This window comes from Pinus tabuliformis, chromosome 9 (genome assembly GCF_031772625.1).
Source record: "Pinus tabuliformis cultivar Carrire ecotype Pingquan chromosome 9, CPIR1, whole genome shotgun sequence".
NCBI classification, from domain to species: Eukaryota; Viridiplantae; Streptophyta; class Pinopsida; order Pinales; family Pinaceae; genus Pinus; species Pinus tabuliformis.
Window position 1 is genome coordinate 52,010,571 of NC_142307.1, and position 19,981 is coordinate 52,030,551.

Consider the following 19,981-nt stretch of genomic DNA (forward strand, 5'->3'; position numbering starts at 1 on the left):
ACTAAAACGTAGAGGTTGAATAGACATGTTGGGTGGGCTTCTAGAGCCTACATAAGAGCTGGTCGGCTTGATAATAATTACATAAACAAAATAAATTCATATCTCCATAAATACTTATCGGAATCGGATGATCTTTGGATCAATCCTACACCTCTCGACGAGAGGGGTCCAATAAAATTATCAGCTGCCATAAATAAGCTGACCCACATGGATTTTTGCCCTAGTTTCCAATTTAACACTCCCTCTCAACTAGGGGGAACTCCATCTGCTGATCCATATGTCCGACTGTACTATCTCTGCCATCAGTGCCCTGCATTGCTCTGCTCATCTTTGTTGGCTCTGCTCAGCTCTGTTGGCTCTGCTCAACTCTGCTGGCTCTGCTCAGCTCTACTGGCTCTGCTCTGCTCTGCTGGCTCTGCTAGCTCTGCTCTGCTCTACTCTGCTGAACTATGAAGAAGAAGAATTGATCGAGAATGAGTCATATCATTCTCCACTAACCCGAAGTTAGTTTCAGAGTGCGTACCACTGGTCCCAGACCAGTCTCAACCGACCCAAAGTCAGCGTCATAGTATGTACGACTCTTACTGGTCCCTGAACCAGTACTGCACTGACATGAAGCCAGTCTTGGAGTATGTACCACTGGTCCCAGACCAGTCTCAGCCGACCCGAAGTCAGCGTCATAGTATGTACAGCTCCTACCAATGGTCCCAGACCAGTATCATTGATCCCAGACCAATGGAGGACATCCTAGCATAGGGAGTATGGTAGATACAACGATGCGTCCATCGGTATTACTATGGTCCCTAACTTCATTTCCCTGCTCATTGATCAGATGAGAGGTACTTCCCATGAGTCCCAGACTGCATGGGTAGGAAGCCTCGATAGGAGAACTTAATCAATCTTGTCCTCACAGGAGAACACATCAATCCTGCTACAATCGCCATGGAGAACACATCAATCTAGGCTGCCATGGAGAACACATCAATCCAGGCCTCACAGGAGAACACATCAATCCTGATACAATCGCCATGGAGAACACATCAATCCAGGCCTCACAGGATTACTAATCATCCTGCTACACAAGAGAGCGAATCATCTTGTCCCACAAGAGAGCGAATCATCTTGTTTCAGTGCGCACTACCAAGGGAGGGTGAGTCACCCTATGGTCGTATGTTTCTCCAATAGAACTGCAAGCCCCCCAAAGCTCCTAGAGCTCAATGTATGCAGCATGCAAGACCCTTTTACAAAGGTCTCTCGACGACTCCAAGTCGTTCGGGAAAATCACAAATTTGATCTTTCCTCAGGGCTCTGTCCTGTACATCATATCGACTTACCATGTCCCAGATAAGGCAGTAATTGATGTCTATCTGCTGGAGCAATTGTCAAATGCGAGATTCCTCAATAATCGAATCCCATCTCTAGTTGCCATAGAGAATCATAGTGGTATTCATCATGTGTACAAACAGCTCACTGAAGAGCTTTAGCAACCAGACTGCCTCACAGAAGGCCATAATATCAGCAATGTATTCTGCCTTGGTGGTGCTCAGAGTCACCGACTTCTGCTTCCTTCTCATCCAGGATATCGAGGCAGATTCCAAAGAGAAACAACATTGAGAAGTGCTCTAGTGATCCTCCATACTGCCTGCCCACTCATCATTCGAATAATCATGTGGTTTCATATTTCCGGCAGTATCTCAATTCATGAGAGATTGTGCCCTGAAGATTCTTGGCACCAATCTAGTGAGGCTCAACCAAATATGAGCTCACCATGCTAACTGCAACACAGATGTCCGGACGGAGGTTCTCCAAGAACATCAACGCGAATGAGTTTATGAAACTCAGAGGCATCTCCCAAATCTGGTCCGACATCATTACCATATAACTTCTGAAAGTTAAGATTCTTGAGGCAGCCACAAGCTTGCATCTTATCTTCCCACATTCAGAATCCAACTCCCTTTGTCTCCTATAAATGAGAGGGTCTGCACCTATCAGACATAGGTGCCGGTACGAGAGGTTTCTCATCCACAACCTTCGAGTAATGCTTTGGATCGGTTTCACTCCTAGTGAATCTCAGTTGCATTAGACAGCTATCAATCCTCTCATACTATGCCCGAGGTGTTTTTCTTCAAGCCATAGAGGGCTTTCTTCCACCTGTATACATGAGATTCCTTGATCATGATTCTCAAACTCCTCGGGTTGTTCCAAACTTGTGAACCTGCTGCATGAGGGGAATGGTCCCCTTATTATATTTTCCTTCGGTACATTTCAGACATGTACCTTCATGCTTCTTTTTGAATTCAGGCATCCTAGTCACCATCTGACTCACAGACCTCCGGTGCTGAGTCAATGGACATGGTCCCCAGTGGACTTCCTGCAACTTGATACAACCCTGAACTCAAAAACATCTTTAAAAAATCTATTTTCAAACACGTACCTTTCCATCGATAAGTGCCACCCTGCAACCTTTGACTTCCATTTCCGAGATGGACATCAGGTTCGATCAGATACATAAAAGGGGTTCCTTGCTTTCGTGGAAGAGTCGACCATTTCCTTGATGACCTGCATTACCAGTCATTCTTTTGATCATTGAAGATGTCCTAGGGATGATTGTTATCTTCATCAAGAGATGTGTCTCTGCCATTCGGACACTCCTTCGCATAACGGCCGAACTTATTTCAACAAGGCATCCACCTTTCCTTCCACCCTTAGATCCGAACTTCCCAATGAAGTGATCTTAAGATGGACCATCAAAATCTTCCGCTGCGCCATTCTGATAACATTCTTTGCTTTGAATTCACCCTCGGTGAATTATGAGGGACCCATTGATCCTTCTGTCTTGTCCCAACTGACTTCGGTGATTGCTCTTTCACTCTTTCTTGGGCATTGTCTTCACCTCAGCTCTGATACCATGTTAAGATTAGGTATGTTCTATGCTAGAGCAATTTATAAAATTTTCATAGTTAGCAATCACATCAGCATTACGATAAACTACAGATAGAACATAAATATAAAACGCAGAAGACAAGCCAATGCAAGAGGACACAAGATATGGCGCGAGCCAAGGACAAACCCCACAATGTGTGGGGAAACCCTTTGATCAAATCTTATTTTATCTTCAAAGTTCAGCAGAGAAGGAGAGAGAGAGAGAGTACATTTACAACAGGAGTCAATACTTTGACTTATCTAGATCTAGCATAGATCATTTCATATCATGATGAAATCAATTGAAGCCATTCTGCTTCAACTGATTCTCAAGGTGACTCCTTCACCTATCATCGTGCTGCATCTCGTCCATTTGCTACACCTTACTGTGTAGCACCATCATGCTGCCCATGATCATCATGCTGCTCATGCTCTCATACATCACTGTGCTGCCCATGATCTTCATCATGCTGCTCATGATTACTTCGCCCACAGTGTCGCATTTTTCATCATCATTCATCACAGCTTCATTGAGATCTTGACCTTGCTATGAATGTAATTATGCCCAGACTTCCAGCGCTGAGACTGAGGTTGTCCTTATTGCTGCACCATTATTTCATCATCATTGAGACCCTCACTGTTGCTTCCTTATCAACATGCCCATCATCATGCTGTTGGGATCATCATCCTTGCAGCACCTCAGAGATCATCATTTATTGCCAAGACTAATACAAAGATATCACGTGGATCTTCTTCACCATTAGTATGCTGAGACTGTGGCAGAGTTTAGGAAGTATGCAGAGGTTGTGATACTATTCCTTCTCATCAATCTGAGACTGTGATAATCATTGATATCCTTTGATAAGAAATTAGGGCAGCATCTGATCTTTAACTGAGACTGTAACTAATATCTCATTGCACCGAGGTCAATTGTGGTTATGTCGAGACTGTGTTACGGTACTCTCCGTACTCTTGTAGGATTTGTGATGTCATCACAATTATGACGAGAACATGTTACAATTGCAATATAACGTGACTGAGATTGTTGACCTTGAAACAAAGTAACATAGGGACAGAGCACCGAGATCATAATTGCGTGGATCCTGTTATACTCGTCGAGGAATAGCGCTATGACTCGAGGCTCTGAGTTGCCGAGATTGTTCTTGCTCCTGTAGGGTTCCAGAGATCTCGCCAAGAGACAATGATCATGCTTTCTGTTAGGAGGTACACCACCGAGGAGGAGGGGATTATCATCCTTCCTTGCTGTGATCATAACCGCATCTAACGAGGCCTTCTGAGATCTTATACCCAACCGAGATCTCCTGCCTGCACCTCGCATCCATTTGCAGCTCAAAGAAAATGCGAGTTCTATTTCTCTGTGTAAACATGTCTCCTTGACTGCGTGAAAGGACTGTGTTTAGGCTTCTACAGGCATCGTATTAAGGCTCCTCTTTGACAGCGTATAAGGGCCTCTTGGACAGCGTATTATCCTCATTGTTAGCCACTGTATATGTAATGAACTGTAGCTCATATATATCGTCCTTACATTATAACATATTTATGCCCAGCGTATATTCATTTGCCGGCGACCTTCATTACAGCGTTGAATCCACTGCGGCTACCCTTCATGTATTGCTAGTGGATTCATGACTGCGTTATGAATTCCATTCCTTACTGCGGCTAGGGTTTGACAGTGTTAGGATTACAGCATCATTTGAGCCTCCATCTTTGAGTGTATATGAGCTTCTTCATGACTAGGTGTTAGGATGGCTCCCTGTCTCAAGCTTGTGTTGTAGATGCGTTCAGGAAGCCTTCTTGACTTGCGTAGATGACGGTTGCTGATTGACCTGTAGTTAGGGTGTGGCTAGATCAACCCTTAGGACAGCGTAATCTCCTCTTGATCTCTCTGTCCACAAAATCCAAACAAGTGGAGAAGAGAGATTGCATGAAGAGTGTTACAAATGACTTCAAGTCCTCTTCTATTTATACTAAAACGTAGAGGTTGAATAGACACGTCGGCTGGTCTTCTAGAGCCTACATAAGAGCTGGTCGGCTTGATAATAATTACATAAACAAAATAAATTCATATCTCCATAAATACTTATCGGAATCGGATGATCTTTGGATCAATCCTACACCTCTCGATGAGAGGGATCCAATAAAATTATCAGTTGCCATAAATAAGCTGACCCACATGGAGTTTTGCCCTAGTTGCCAATTTAACATGCAAGCTATAAGGGATAATTGTTATTGTAATCGGGCTCTGTTGTTTTAATAATAAAAGGAGAATGGGAGTTATGTCAATTGTCTGTGCATTTTGTGCCTTCTTTTAAAAATTTTCCACTTAATATGTTTATTTCCAGTTAAATGCATGAGTTAAGTAGTTGCAAATGAATGCTTTAATGGTTGTGCAAGTTGCTTAGATAATTAAATCTAGATCCCTTACACCTTTATATGGTTTTGGCTCGCCTCCAGTGAGACACTCCGGTGAGACACTCCTTTGCTCCAAGGGAGTGAAAATGTTGGTGAAGTGCTAAATTACGCGAAGACTTTTTGTTGGCACCCTAGGGCGAACTCTCGGTCAAACTCAATTTAAACTTCTTCGCCAAAAAATAGTTTTGTTGTCGAGACCCTGAGTTACATAAAGGAATCTAGATCATGCGACCAAGGTATATTCATTGGGATATCCAAAACTGGTGGAATGAAAGAGTTTATTACTTTATTTTTCACCAGGAACAATTGAGATAGAAGGAACTAAATTGGGTCAAGGAGGAGGTTTTGTATGCCAAGCCTACTTGTGACCAATACAAGATATTTTGGTGTGATTTCCCTGACATATTAGAAAATTGGTTCACTCAATTTCACCATAAATCGAGGGTTGCGATACAGCTGAGGTTGCACATAACTTGGAGTACATCTAATCTAGCTGACCTTTACCGATTAGACACATATCTAACATGAGTTTTTGAATTTTGGGTTAATGCGACTCTTGAAGGTTATATTATTGAATTTGTGACTGAGAAGCACTAGTCCTTTTCTTGTGCAGAATCCATATTCAAATTTGGCATACGAGGATGGTTTCTGAAGGAGATTCCTCTTTGGATTAAAGTATTGTTGTTTGAAGACAGCTTGTTGGTGTTTCCACAAGATCAAATGGATTAGGGCAGAATAATTTCATGTAGGCGTAGGAGAATGAAGAGGCAATTATCATGAAACAAGAAGAGTTTTTGAAAGGAGAGATACTTTAGAGTGTTCCAGAGTGAAAGAATAGTTGAAGAGTGGAAATAAAGGAAGTTGTGGGAAGTTAGAGTGTGAAGAAGGGAATTACAGTGCATAGGCAATGTTGTAAGAAGTTCAGTTGTGTGAAATAAGAAAATGGAGACTCTAGAGTCATGGAAAAGAAATGAGGAAGAAGGTTATTCTTCTAGAAAAATAGGAGTTTCCAGTGAAAGTGAAGTAAAGAGTTTAGAAGTAGCTACTCAGGTATATGAGGAATTAGAAGGATTTTAGACATGTGAGATAACTGTCCAACTGATTGTGTTACCAGATGAGCATACACCAGTAGATGGAAATTTGCATTTTGTAATGAGTCTTTGAGGATGATTCAGTATTGGAACATAAAATCCCACAAGGCAGCAACACGACTACTCCTCTCCCTAACCTTCCCCTGGTACCATATCAAAGTCCTAATCTTATTTTTTCTAAGGTATGCAAGTTCATTAAAGTTCAATTAGTGCATAAGGATAAAGGTAGTTCTAGTGGTGTTAGTCAACCAAGTTCAGTTAATTTTTCTCAACCAAGTTCCCAAGGATTTGTGCTTATTTCTTCAAGAAAATTAACTATGTTTGGAGTCACAATTGGCTCACTTACCAGATATCCAGAGTTCACAGGAAGGGGGGGTGAGGTTGTTGAAAATCACTGGTATTTATGTGAAGCTATGTGGAGAGCTCGTCGAACTCTTGACGCAACCTAGCTCATTGAATTTCAAACTATGTTGCAGGATAGAGCATTGCGATGGTTTATAAAATGGATCGATGCTAACCCCAATGCTGGTATAGATCTGGTTAAACAAGAATTTATTTAGGAATTTAAGTTACCTCAGTCAAATCAGCAAGGATTGGTGGAATTGTTAGATATTCAACAATGGGAGGAAGAATATGTTTGGAAATGTATGCATCATTTTAAAGATGCTATCAGTAAATTATCTTATCCCATCAATCTGCATCATCAGATGGATTGTTTCATTAAGGCCCTTTTACCAATAAATCACATTTTGTTGTCGCTATATAAGATTGATGCTTGTCAAGATGCCTTGGAGCAAGAAATGCAGATGAGGGTATGGATGGTTATCTGCAAGACTGTAGAATTGGTGGTTCTTCAATAGATCCTGCTATTATGGGTCTCCAGAATCAGATTTCTAACTTAACAGAAATATTGAAAGATCTTACACCTCTACATCCTGCGAGACATCATGTCTGTTGTACTCACTGTCAAGTTGATGGACATCATGTTACAAAATTCCCGCAACTGAGGGGACTAGGATAGTCTAGTGCTCCTATGGGACCCCCTCCACTGCATTCCTCCATGTGCTCTTCCTTATCAAGGTCATACACAATTCAAATCATTTCCAAATCCTCAAGGTATGTCTACAAATGATTGTTGTGAGATTCATCGAAGTTTTGGTAATTTACCTCATTTATTTCCTATTCTACATAAGTACTCTATTGTTCCCAATAACTTGTTTTGTGAATTTTATGGATCACCTAATCATCATATAGAATAATGTCGATCCTTGGATTCTTTAGCTGACCACATTGACCGTACTTATTTTGTGTCAATGAGACTCCTCGAGGAGGTAGAGCTCCAAGAGGAGGAAGGATAAGTAGAAAAGGCCTGATTAGGTGTTATAATTGTGATCAGGAAGGCCATGTTGTGAGAGAATTCCCTTTTCCATGAAGACCTTGGTGTTCATACTATCGATTAATTACACATGCAATTGAATATCTTCCTAAACTTATTTTTCAATGGGAGGAATGTGACTGGGCTAAAGGAGCTAATTTAATCTATGTTGAACCTTGGGATCCTAGTCCTACAATGCCACCTAATATTAATGTTGTTACAAGGGGAGGAAAGAAGACTAGAGCTGATACGAGAAATCCTGATCATCCAGCCATTATAAGACCTACATCTCTAAATAAGTCTTATGATCCAAATCAACACAAGGAGTACCATAGGGATGTAGCTGAACTTTTCTGGCAGTTGATTTCTTCGCAAGGATCTTGGAGTAAATAATAGGAGCAAGTAAAGGTCCATGAGGAGAAGCATTATGTAGAACCTTTCCAATCAATAATGGATTCGTTTTAAGTTGTTTCTAAAAATTACGAATGATAAGAAACTCATGGGTTAATTGCGGGAAAGGTTAAAGGCTATCATTAAGGATGATGTGTTCTCTAAAGAACGAGTTTATGAAAATTTACCTAAACAACATTCCAGGTAGGTACGACGGAACAAGAAGAAAAATGGAAGGGAGTTTCGGGTGGATCCTCAGATTGCATGTTCTTTTATTAAGGATTATATGTTGGATTTTGTCTCAAATGTCAATATTCTTCCAAGAAAAACTTGTGAAGCTCTCAAAAAACCCAAGCTGGTCTTTTTCCCTATTTAGTTGCAGATGGAAAATCAATATTGCATTCTTCCTGTTGGTATATTAGAGGATGTTGAAGTTGATATAGTTGGTGTCAATACTTATGCATATTTTGAAGTTATTGATATTATTTTGGATAGAGATCCATATACATCCTTGTTGGGAATTAACTGGGCCTTTGAGAATTATGCAGTCATTGATTTGAGGCAGGAGACTATGAAAATCTAGGTATATGGCATGAGCATTATACAATTTCTTGATCCTTATCAAGGACAGAGATTTACTGCACGGTGGATGATGTTGAGTCACCCAATGAGTTGGATCAACTATATCAATTGATTGTTGGGATGCAAGAAGATTATATTAATCCCACAATAGTTGGATCTATTAGTTGGCAGAGTATTCAAAGTACCAAAGTTGGCTTTGAGACTACGATTGAAGATTGGAAACAAGGTGCTCAAGAGCTCCATTCTCGACATTGTGCCATTGTTCAATGTGTCTGCTGGATTGGTACCTGAGTTATGCAAGTATCTTATGTTTAACGGTACTAATTTTGTTCTCAATTTTATTAAATAAATCGATTCTTGTATAGAGGAAAGTCAAAAGATTCCTTTAATGAATATTTCTTTGCAAGAAACCCCCGAAAGATGGTGGCAAGCCCATTGATATCATCTTCAAGACTGGAACACAACTAAGGTTGTTTTGATTTATCGGTCTTTTCCTCCAAATGAGCTTGTAAGAAAAACCCCCACTTATTACGGTCGTACTTCCTCGCAAGAACATGTTGTGCATTGGTGTTCCGTATGGAAAGCTGATGGCATAGCAGTTGAAATGTGCTCGCATCTATTTATCCATGCTTGGGAAGCATTCCACAAGCTTGGTATTTGCAGGAGGAGTTGAAATTCCAAATGGAAAATTGGGAGGTGTTGTCTACCGATTTTAGTAGAGACTTTTCATTCTCTAATACTGATGAGAATATAGTGCAAACCCTTCCAGCTATCAAAGGAGTATTGTTTTTAGGTGGGGATATTTTAGCAGAAAGAAGCAGGTATGGATACTTTGCACACCAATATTACTTAGGGTTTCATGAAGCTGTTGTCTGTAGTAAAGTGAATAAAGATATAGATGATGATTAGGAGGACCTGTGACATTTGTCCTTCAAAGAGTCTGAAGGAGAATGTAAAATAAAAGAGGATCCTATACATGATGCTCCACATCTACTTCCTCTCAAGTTAAAGAAGGTAAATATTGGGACTGAAGATAAACTTAAGCTTGCTTCTATTGGGGACTATTGGGATGATCAAATCACTTGAGGAATCTTTGACTTGCTTAAAGAATATGAGGATTTATTTCCCTGTTCTTTCTCAGAATTAAAGGGGATAAAAGGGGACTTGCGAAAGATGAAAATAGCACTACATCCATACATGAATCCCATCAAACATTGGCCATACAGATTGAATCCATGAGTTAAGGAGAAAATGAAGAGGGAAATTGACAAAATGCTAGTTGCTGGCCTTATATTTCCAGTTGATGAAGCTGAGTGGATAAGTCCAATTGTCATCTAGGATAAGAAGGTGTGTGTGTTGACTATCAAAGTATCAATAATGCATGTGTGCATGACCCATTTCCAACTCCTTTTAGTGATGAAGTCTTGGATAATGTTGGGGGTAATGAGGCCTATTCTTTTATGGATGGTTTCTTGGGGTATCATCAATTTTGCATTGTGGAAGAAGATAAGAAGAAGACCACCTTCACTACTAAATGGGGATCCTATGCTTATAATGTTATTCCCTTTGGATTGAATAATTCCCTAGTTGTTTTTCACGCATTGTTATTGTTGCTTTCTGTGAGTACATAAATAAGTTTCTTGAAGTTTACATGGATGATTAGATTGTTTATAGTTTGCTTAAGAAGCACCCTAGCTTGCTAAGGGTTATGTTTGATAGGTGAAGATAACTTCAAATATCTTTGAACTTGAATACATGCACCTTTGTTGTGGCTTTTGGAACTTTATCAGGGCATATTGTCTGCAGGGAAGGAGTATATGCGGACCTTGCTAAGGTTGCGGTAATACTGAATATGTCGTTTCCGACAGTTGCAGTTGAAATTGGGACATATTGGTTATTATCATAGGTTTATAAGAAATTATGCCTCAATCACAGCACCACTTGAGAAGATTTTTAAGAAATATGAACACTTTTTGTGGATCTTTGAATGTGATGTTGCATTTGATACTTTGAAGGAGAAACTTTCAAGTGCACTTATCCTAGTTTACCCTGACTGGAATAAGCAATTCCATGTCCATGTTGATGCATTTAGAATTTCCTTAGGAGTTATACTAACACAACTGGGTGAAGGAAACTTGGATCATCCTATCTACTTTGTAGGAAAGAAACTTTCCAATGTGGATAAGAACTATACTACTACATAACGGGAAGCTTTAACTATGGTTTATTCTCTCCAAAAATTTCGACATTATTTGTTAGGAGGTTCACTCAAGTTTTTCACAAATTAGTACGCGTTGAAATATTTAGTTAATAAGACTACGCTTGAGGGAAAACAAATTCGGTGGTTATTGTTATTTCAGGACTTTACTTTTGAAGTGATTGTCAAGAAAGGAAGATCTAATGTGGGGCCATACCATTTGTCCAGGTCAGAGTCAGGAGAATCAAGGGGGTCAGTTGATGATCAGTTGTCAGATGCTCATTTGTTTCATATTGAAGTTGTCCCTGATTACTTAGAATATATTGCCACTTTTCTTGCTACAGTTCAATTCCCTTATGATTATATTACTGTGCAAAAGAAACATTTGGTGGTTAGAGGAGTGGACTATTAACTTATTGTGGGACAAATATACAATATGGGGCTTGATCATGGTTTGCGTCATTGAATCCTTCATCATGAACGTCAAGGTGTATTATGGGAATGTCATATTGGAGTTGTTGTAGGTCATCTTGGAGGGAAAGCGACTGCTTGGAAGGTCTTGCAAGTTAGCCTTTTGTGGATGACTCTCTTTAAGGATGCAAAAGAATATTTCCAAGACTTGCAATTTTTTTCAATGGGTTGGCCAATTACTACATCGTGATGAAATGCCCTTGCATCTGGTACAGGCTTTAGTTGCTTTTGAAAAATGGGTTGTTGATTTTATTGGGTCTATTCACCCTCCTTCTCATCATTCACACGCTTGGTATATTATTACTGCAACAAATTATTTTACTCATTGGGTGAAATTTGTTCCAGTTAAAGATTGCACTGTTGATACGACTGCTCGATTTATCTTTGAAAAAATTATTACCAGATTTCATTTCCCATTAAATATTATAAGTGAACAAGGTTCCCATTTCATTAATGAGATAGTTCAAAGTCTACTGTAGAATTTCATGATACAACGTCATAAGAGCACTCCTTATCATCCACAATCCAATGGGACTGTCAAAGCTTTTAATAAAATTTTGGAGAAAAGGCTTACCAAGATTTGTTCTGCAAACAGAGATGATTGGGATGAACGAGTTCCTGCTACTTTGTGGGCCTATTGAAATACAATCAAATGGTTGCACTGGTATACTCCTTTTGAACTAGTGTGTGGGAAAGAATTTTTTGTTCCTACTGAGTTTATTGTTCCTAATATTTTTATTTCTCATGTAACTCGGATGTCTGAAGATGAGTCCATTCCTAGACAAGTGCATGAATTATTGCAGCTGGATGAGTCCCAATTTCTTGATTATTTTCATCAAACTAATGAGAAGGAGCGTTAGAAGGCTTGGCACAATAGACACATCAAAAAGAAATATCTTTTTATGGGTGACCAAGTATTTCTCTATGATATTAAGTATTACAAGAATCCTGGTAAGCTCTAGATGCATTTGCTTGGTCCTTTTTATGTTTCGAAAATCAAAGATTCTGGTGTTGTTCGGCTTGCTCAATTATATCGTATTCTCTTTTACGAATGGGTGAATGGTTCACACCTAAAGCCATATTTTCTGTTCCGACTTCAAAATAGTGTGTCCTCTCTTCATGAGAGTAGTATGTAGGAGTTAGGGTAGTAGCCTCAATGAGTTAATTGATAAGTTAGTAGTTTTTGTCTTTCCCATCTTTTCTACAAGTTTGGTGTCTTTTCAGTTGCGACCCACCACAACCCATTATGGTCGGGGATATTTTTTAGTATCTTGTCTTGTGAGTGTCATTAATATTTGTCATGTCTCCCATTATTTTTAGTCATGTCATAGTTAGTTACCAAATATATCTCCTAATTCCCGACAAGATTTCCTTCTACCGTTAGATTTTATATTACATCACAACATTCCTTGGTATGTGTTTGGATCACCTATCAATGACTCAAATTTAATTCACATTTCCTGCATCTAATGGATAAGTTCCCCACCTCGTTGATTGTTTTATATTTCTCCTCTTCGTCCTCATTTTCATCTTTTCCCTTCACGCATTCTCAATTTCTTCTCTAGCTCCTCTATCACTCATCCCTTAATCCTCCTTTCCTTATCACCCCTCTGTTCATTTTTTGTACACCCATCGTTCTATAACCATGGTCTACCAAGTTAAAACTGCTATAAGTTTGTACCCAATTGACTCTCATATTCACTATGAGGATGATCTCTTGGGGAAGTATGACAAATCCAATCTTGCCGATAACGACCTCTCTAATCCCACTTTGTTCCCTACACTCCAAACCAAATTTTTTATGGATCCCAATACCCATCTCGATGTTCGCTCTACCATGAAATTTAGAACAGTATTCCATCCCTTAAAGCAGTCTACTCTCCTACTTTTGCGTGATTTACCTGTTTTTGTAATGACTGGTGAGGTAATGAGCTACACTAAGTTCCTAATCAGTCGCCTTCATGGGGGTTATCTTTGGATATACCGAGAATACCCCATTCATGCCATAGATATTCATAGAATCACAGGATCGTCTTCTTATGGTGCCGACGTGAGCTCAACTTTTCATAAAACTACTAAGCGCGGCAAGAAGACAGAGGAGAACAATTTGTATAAGAAGTATGGAACCACTAGGAAAGGTCGAGGAGTTGTCCTCGATATGATCAATATTTTCGGTTCATGTTGATAGTACAATTATTTCCACCATGCTCATGCACCATTATACTAGATGTGAATGTACGTTGGACGCCATCGCAGTTGCAGAAGCTTGCGTCCAAGGTGATCAACTGAATTGGTCCAGCTATCTCCTTCATGAGTTATTTGAAGTCGTTAATGATGCTTATGATCAGCCTACATACTTTATTTTTGGGTTTTTTCTTCTTCCTCTGGTTATGTCTAAATGGTTTTCTCCACAAGATCGTGACCTTGCCACAATAACAGAAGACGAATCACTTGCATATTTTATGCACCTTGGTGCAACACTAAAGATACCATCAACAAAGAATTCAATGATCAAGCATTTGGCCATTGGTTCAACAAAATAGATGTTGAGACAAGAACCATTTTGAAGGTGTCGCTCCCTCTACTTGAATAGTACTCTCCTCTAGTTTGGTTCGGTATCTCTCATAGTTCCAGTTATCTTCGGTCGATGCATGTTTCTTCTGCTAATTTTTCTATATTCCCATTACCGTTCTACACCATTGAGAACGACTTTCATTATGAAGTCAGTGCTTGTCCATGGGTCACATCATGGGTGAAGGATGGAAAATTATATAAAATTTTGATGCAATGCAGCCTACTGAGGATACCCCTTCATCGTCGCACAAGAATTCTGAAGATGTGCTATAAGATCTACAACCCCTGCTAAAGAAGGCTAAATATTGTGTGATTTCAGCCTATGCTACTTGGTTTGTAGTCGGTTCCTATGTTCAGAAAACTCTTCAGGTACATTAAGTCGATCTTATTTCTACTGCACCCCCTACCATCACCTCCACCATTCCACCCACTACCACTACTGTCATTGACCTTGATGTCGATCCACCATCCACTGATCCTGCTATTCATATTGAGGAAGTACAACCCTTATCCCTGCATAAAGCATCCATGACACCTGATTCATCACAAGAAACTTCATTGGACCATCCCAACTCACCTATTATCGTGGATGAGCCAGGAGATATGGAAATTGACTCTACTCTTATCCCTTCCGCTAGTCTTCTTACCACTGTTATATCCCCACCATCAACCACTCCTCCTCCCACTATCACTTCATCTCATCCATATACTTTCACCACTTCATTCATTTCCGTTGAGAAAGTGGTTGAGTTTATGAAAGACTCTGAGCAATGTCATCAAGTGATTTACCTTTCTTCACAGCAGCATGACCTTATTACTTTTATTCCGACCCTTTCTCTTCTATTAATTTCGTAGAATCAAAAGGCTATTGTCCAATCAAAATCCTTACCGTAAGACCAATAAGAACATTCAGTTGTTAGTGTCCATCCGCTACAATCGCAACTTCCACTAGAAGACATGGTCTCAGTTGACACCCTTAGTACCAGGTCTTCACCGCACTTGTTTTAGTTTATTCATGCTTCGGTTTATCAGTTGGAGAATCGGTTGGTTCAGACAGAGACTACGTGCAATGATATTCAATTCACCTATGAAGAACATCAACATCAGCTCAATGTTGCTGCCATAGTCCAAACTCAGTTTCATTTTGAGAAAAATATAGATTAGAGACTCGGATAAGTGATGTTCATTCCCAACTGTAGTCACTATGGCCTCCTCTTTCTCCCTATGTTGAAGCATAGCCTTAATATCTCACCGCATGTTCCCCTACCTAATGTCGCACTTTTGTTGAAGTGGTGTGCAAGCAACTAGTTACCAAACATACCAAGCTCCAAGACACTGTCACCACTATGAAACAATATTCATTAGACCCTTCGGTGTGTTATCAATCTTATATTGTTGATAACATTCAGACTGCCACTTCTTTCCGTGCCACTTTACCACATATTATGAAGGAGTCTTAGAATATTTTCTACCAAATTTCAAATGGCAGTGGCGTTCTTGCGAAGAAGAATGAAACTCTTTATCCCTTGCGTGAGAATGTTCATCAACTATTCCAGCAATCACTTGTGACTACTAATCTAGAATTAAAGAAGTAACTCCTTGATCAAGTTAACGTTATAGATGCCCAAATCAACCAATTTGAAGATGTGGCTCAAGAAAAAAAGTGAGTTCTCCATGACCTTTGTCTAGAAGAACAGTAACACTTCCTCACTTTGAGCACACTCTCTATTATTGTTGATTAGCAACTTTAGGAACTCATGCAGTTACAACCCACTGATCTTAGTGCACAGACAGTGGAAGAATTTTCAAGAAATTTTTTTACCCTGTTGGACTCATGGAACTCCTTTGTTTACTCCTATACAACATTCAAACTGTGGGCCCTTCAAAACATTTCAGAGTTAGCTCATTTGTTTGAAGGTATCACAACTGATCCAAGTGGAAGCCACTCTCCACAGAGTTTAGATCTAGCAGCAAAAACACATTGACTCGAGGGCGAGTTAATGGGTTGTGTTCAGGGCATGTTGGGTCCTTCGTTTTTTGAAGGAATAATAGTCGAGGAGGAAATTTTGGACAAAGTTTCTAGAAACAGAGCATTGGAAAATCAAAGCGGCAGCGGAATACTTGTTTTGGGACTTGCGCAATGGAAAATAAGGGCACGCACCGAAGAAGCTCAAGCCAATTTCGATACAATCAACGTAGAACCAAGGTAATGGCCCTAGGTATGGAAAACCATGGATCAAGCAAGTGAGGGACCAAAGACTAGATTAAGTGGGCACAACTATAGAAGAGGATGAAGAGCAACGAGAAACAAGTTTTGACAAATTGGAAAAATTTTAAATAGTTTTGTGGAGTTTGGACAATGCTGTAGAATTGAAATTCTCTACAAAGTTTAGATTTTGTTGTAATGTTATATAAGGGAGAACTACTACTTGTATCCATATCGAGATATTTCTTGATCCATTTTGATAGCTTCTTTGAATTGTAATGTTGGCCACAAGTCTGTAATGTGTCGCAAGTTATAAGGGATAACAGTTATTGTAATCCGGCTCTATTGTTTTAATAATAAAAGGAGAATGGGAGTTCTATCAATTGTTTGTGCATATATTCACTTCTTTTAAAAAATTTCCGTTTATGTTTATTTCTAGTTAAATGCATGAGTTAAATAGCTGCAAATGAATGATTTAATGGTTTCACAGGTTGCTTAGGTAATTAAATGTATATCCCTTACACATTTCTATGGTTCTGGATTGGTTCTGGATTGCCTCAAGTGATATGCGCCTTTGTTCCAAGGGAGTTAAAATGTTTGTGAAGTGCTAAATTATGAACAGGCTTTTTGTTGGCACCCTAGGTTGAATCCTCGGTCAAACTCAATTTAAACTTTTATGCCAACAATCTTCAATTTTTTCTTCTTCTCTTTGTGATCTGGGTTTTTTGTTGCTATGAGATCCCTCTCCTTCAAGGTCAATGACATTTGTGTCTCCTCTTTTCAATCCTTTTTATGAAGGAAGGGGAGTTTCAACCTCCATACTTCTATGTGCTTCAACCAAGCCACCATTTTCCAACTTCTCCAGCTCAGGTATTGATTCATGTGCATAAGGGGCATAGGAATTCTCTATTCTCCTTTATGAGATGACTTGATGTGGATCATAGGACCATTTTTCTCCTTGTTGGTGTTAGGGCCTAGATTTACCTCAGGCTGAAAAGGTAGATTCTAGGTCCACATCAAACCACGCTCAGCCTCGTAGCTAGCCCTACGAGGACAGGAGAGGGCTCTCTCCGGGTCAATCTCAACAAAAGATAATCAATAGGATTTGAGATGACTTGAAATGAATACTAATTTTAGGCTAGGTAATAAGTGCAAGGATTTGATTTGATTTTTTGGGAGTTTTGTTGGAATCAAGGGAAAGGCAGCTTTGGGTCTGGGGATGAGGCCAAATTTTTGCAGAGTTCCGGTTGGAGCAAGGTAGGCAGTAGTTTTGATGCTTTAGATTAAATTAATGGATACAAAAGACCGCTGAGGAGCTGAAGAGGGCAAGAGGCTGCAAGAATCCTCTCCAAACAGATGGAAAGCATGTACAACTAAACAAAGTTTAAGGCAGAGCACAACAAAATCATGAATTCTACCTTTGTCACTCAATTTGTTTAATTTCAGAAGCAAAGAGAAGGGAAATGGCATACATAAAAAATCAATGAACTTACAATTACATGAAGAAAAACACCATCAAAACACAGAGCCACAAGGATCCCAACAAGTGCTGCAAAACCCTGGTCTTTCCTTTGCCAAAAATGTTGAAAATGAATGTACAATGAAGTGCCAAACAATCCCAAGTGTCCAACCCTGAAAAATCACTGAGAAATTACTATGATATAGGCAATATTAACTCCTTCCCATGCCTCTAGGGGTCGAGCTCATCATTCTAGGAGCTGTTTCAACCATATCTAAACAAGGAACTAAAAAATAGGCAATGAAACAGCTTGCCTCTATATGTTAGGAAACTGATTCTTTCAGTTGTTTTTCACTTTTTAGTGAATGAATCTACATGGATGAGTAAAAATGTGCCAAAATTACATAAAATTCATGAATTTACATCAAGATAAATCAAGAGTTACATGAAAAAGTGAAACTAGTCAAAACTGGGCGAAATTCTAAGCTGGAGAGTGAAAAATAGGCCAAAATTCTCTATGCGCCGCACCCAAAACCGGTATGCGTAGCACAACTTTGGAGCTGATTTTGAGGTACTTCCTGAAGTCCAAATTGAGCTCATGATAGCTCGTTGGAAATCCCTACCTGTCTAATTTCCAACTCAAGTGTAATTTCTAGATTTGGATGTTATTTGCTCCTCCAAAACTTCAATCTCCCAAGACTGCTTCCTGTGGGTGCAAAAGGTGGCAGAGAGGTCATTTTTAGGGTGTTTTTGACCCTTTAGGCAACCCAGAACTTGATGAAATCCTTAGGTAATTCATGAGCATGCATTAATTTTTATAAAAAATCCAAAAATACAAAGTTTTCCTCCAGAGGATGTCCCAATTATAAGCGCGCGCCAAGTGGCGTTATGCGTTGGGCAGAAAAATCTATTTTGAAGCCAAAAAAAAAAAACAAAATTGACAAAATTTTCTCCAAATTTGTTGAAATTTGGAATGAAGATCCATCATCAAGTATCATGCTCAGCCAAAAAGGCTTCAGCCAAGATTCGGAGTCTATCCTCCCTTTTTCGACGTTTTAGTGTCCTCTTGGTGCATGCAGTTTCAGTGGTGGAAATCACTGTCTTGTTCATATGATATGTCGGTGTCCATCTCCATGGTGCTGCAAGGTGTATGTCAAGTGTATGTTTGGTTTGTTGAAAATGAGAAATGAGAACTTGGTGTCTTTATCTCCAATTTCCAACTATGTGCCAAATGTGTGCCAAAGGGAAAAGACTGTGGGAGAAATAGGACAGCGGGAACAAGGACTGTAACCAAGTGAAATTTTCCCTTTTAAAACTTCTGATTTGTCAAATGTGGAGACAATGGGACAGTCACTTGATTGTTTGGGGTTTAGGGATTTTACAAATGAGATGGGGAAATAGGAATGATAGGGAATGATGTGACTTAGGGATAGGAAAAAGGGGCTTAGGAGTGAATGACCTTGAGGATGTAAAGGAAATGAACAACAGGTGGGGAATGATAATATAACACTGATATATCACTAATGGGAAAGGAACAACAGACAGGGAATGGAATACTTGGCACCAAAGTTACTTTGAAACACCATTTCAAAACCCAAAGGAGCAGTTTTGACAAGAAGGTAAGGTTTATATTTTCAACCTCCAAACTTCCAAATTCCTCCCTCCAAACAACACGCAACACCAGCTAAAATCAATGACAAGAGCTCACAAACTACTTGGAGCAAAAATAATTGAGTCGTTTTGCACATTTTATGAAGAAATGGTGAGAATCTGCTTTGGAGGCTCTGTGTGACACGCACAAACCCAGTGCGCGACGCCTCCTGGATGCACCGCGACAGTGCAATTCTACACAGTGAAAATTGGCCCAATGCGCCGCGTGGCCTATGTGTGCTACGCCTTCCTCCAATGTGCCGCGCGCACTCCAACACACAGTCTTGGCTTTCAAACACAAAATTCACTCTTTCCCAACTTAAGTTGACTTCAATTGATCTCTTGGCATACCAATGGGTGTTTCAAACAATGAAAATATCTTATACAGTGATGGGTTTGATTTTTGTTTCTCAAAAACCCACTTTCTTATGTTTTAGTTTTGGCACTTTTTCATTTTTATACAGCTCTATTCTTTTTGTTTCCTCTTTGATTTTTGGCTAAAATGATGAAACTTTTGTCAATTTTTCGCAGGGATGATGGCATTGAGTTTCGGCAAAGGATGACTAGGGCTGCATCTGAAATATCCAAGAACTGAAAATTTTGAAATTTACATGGCAATTTATTACAAAAG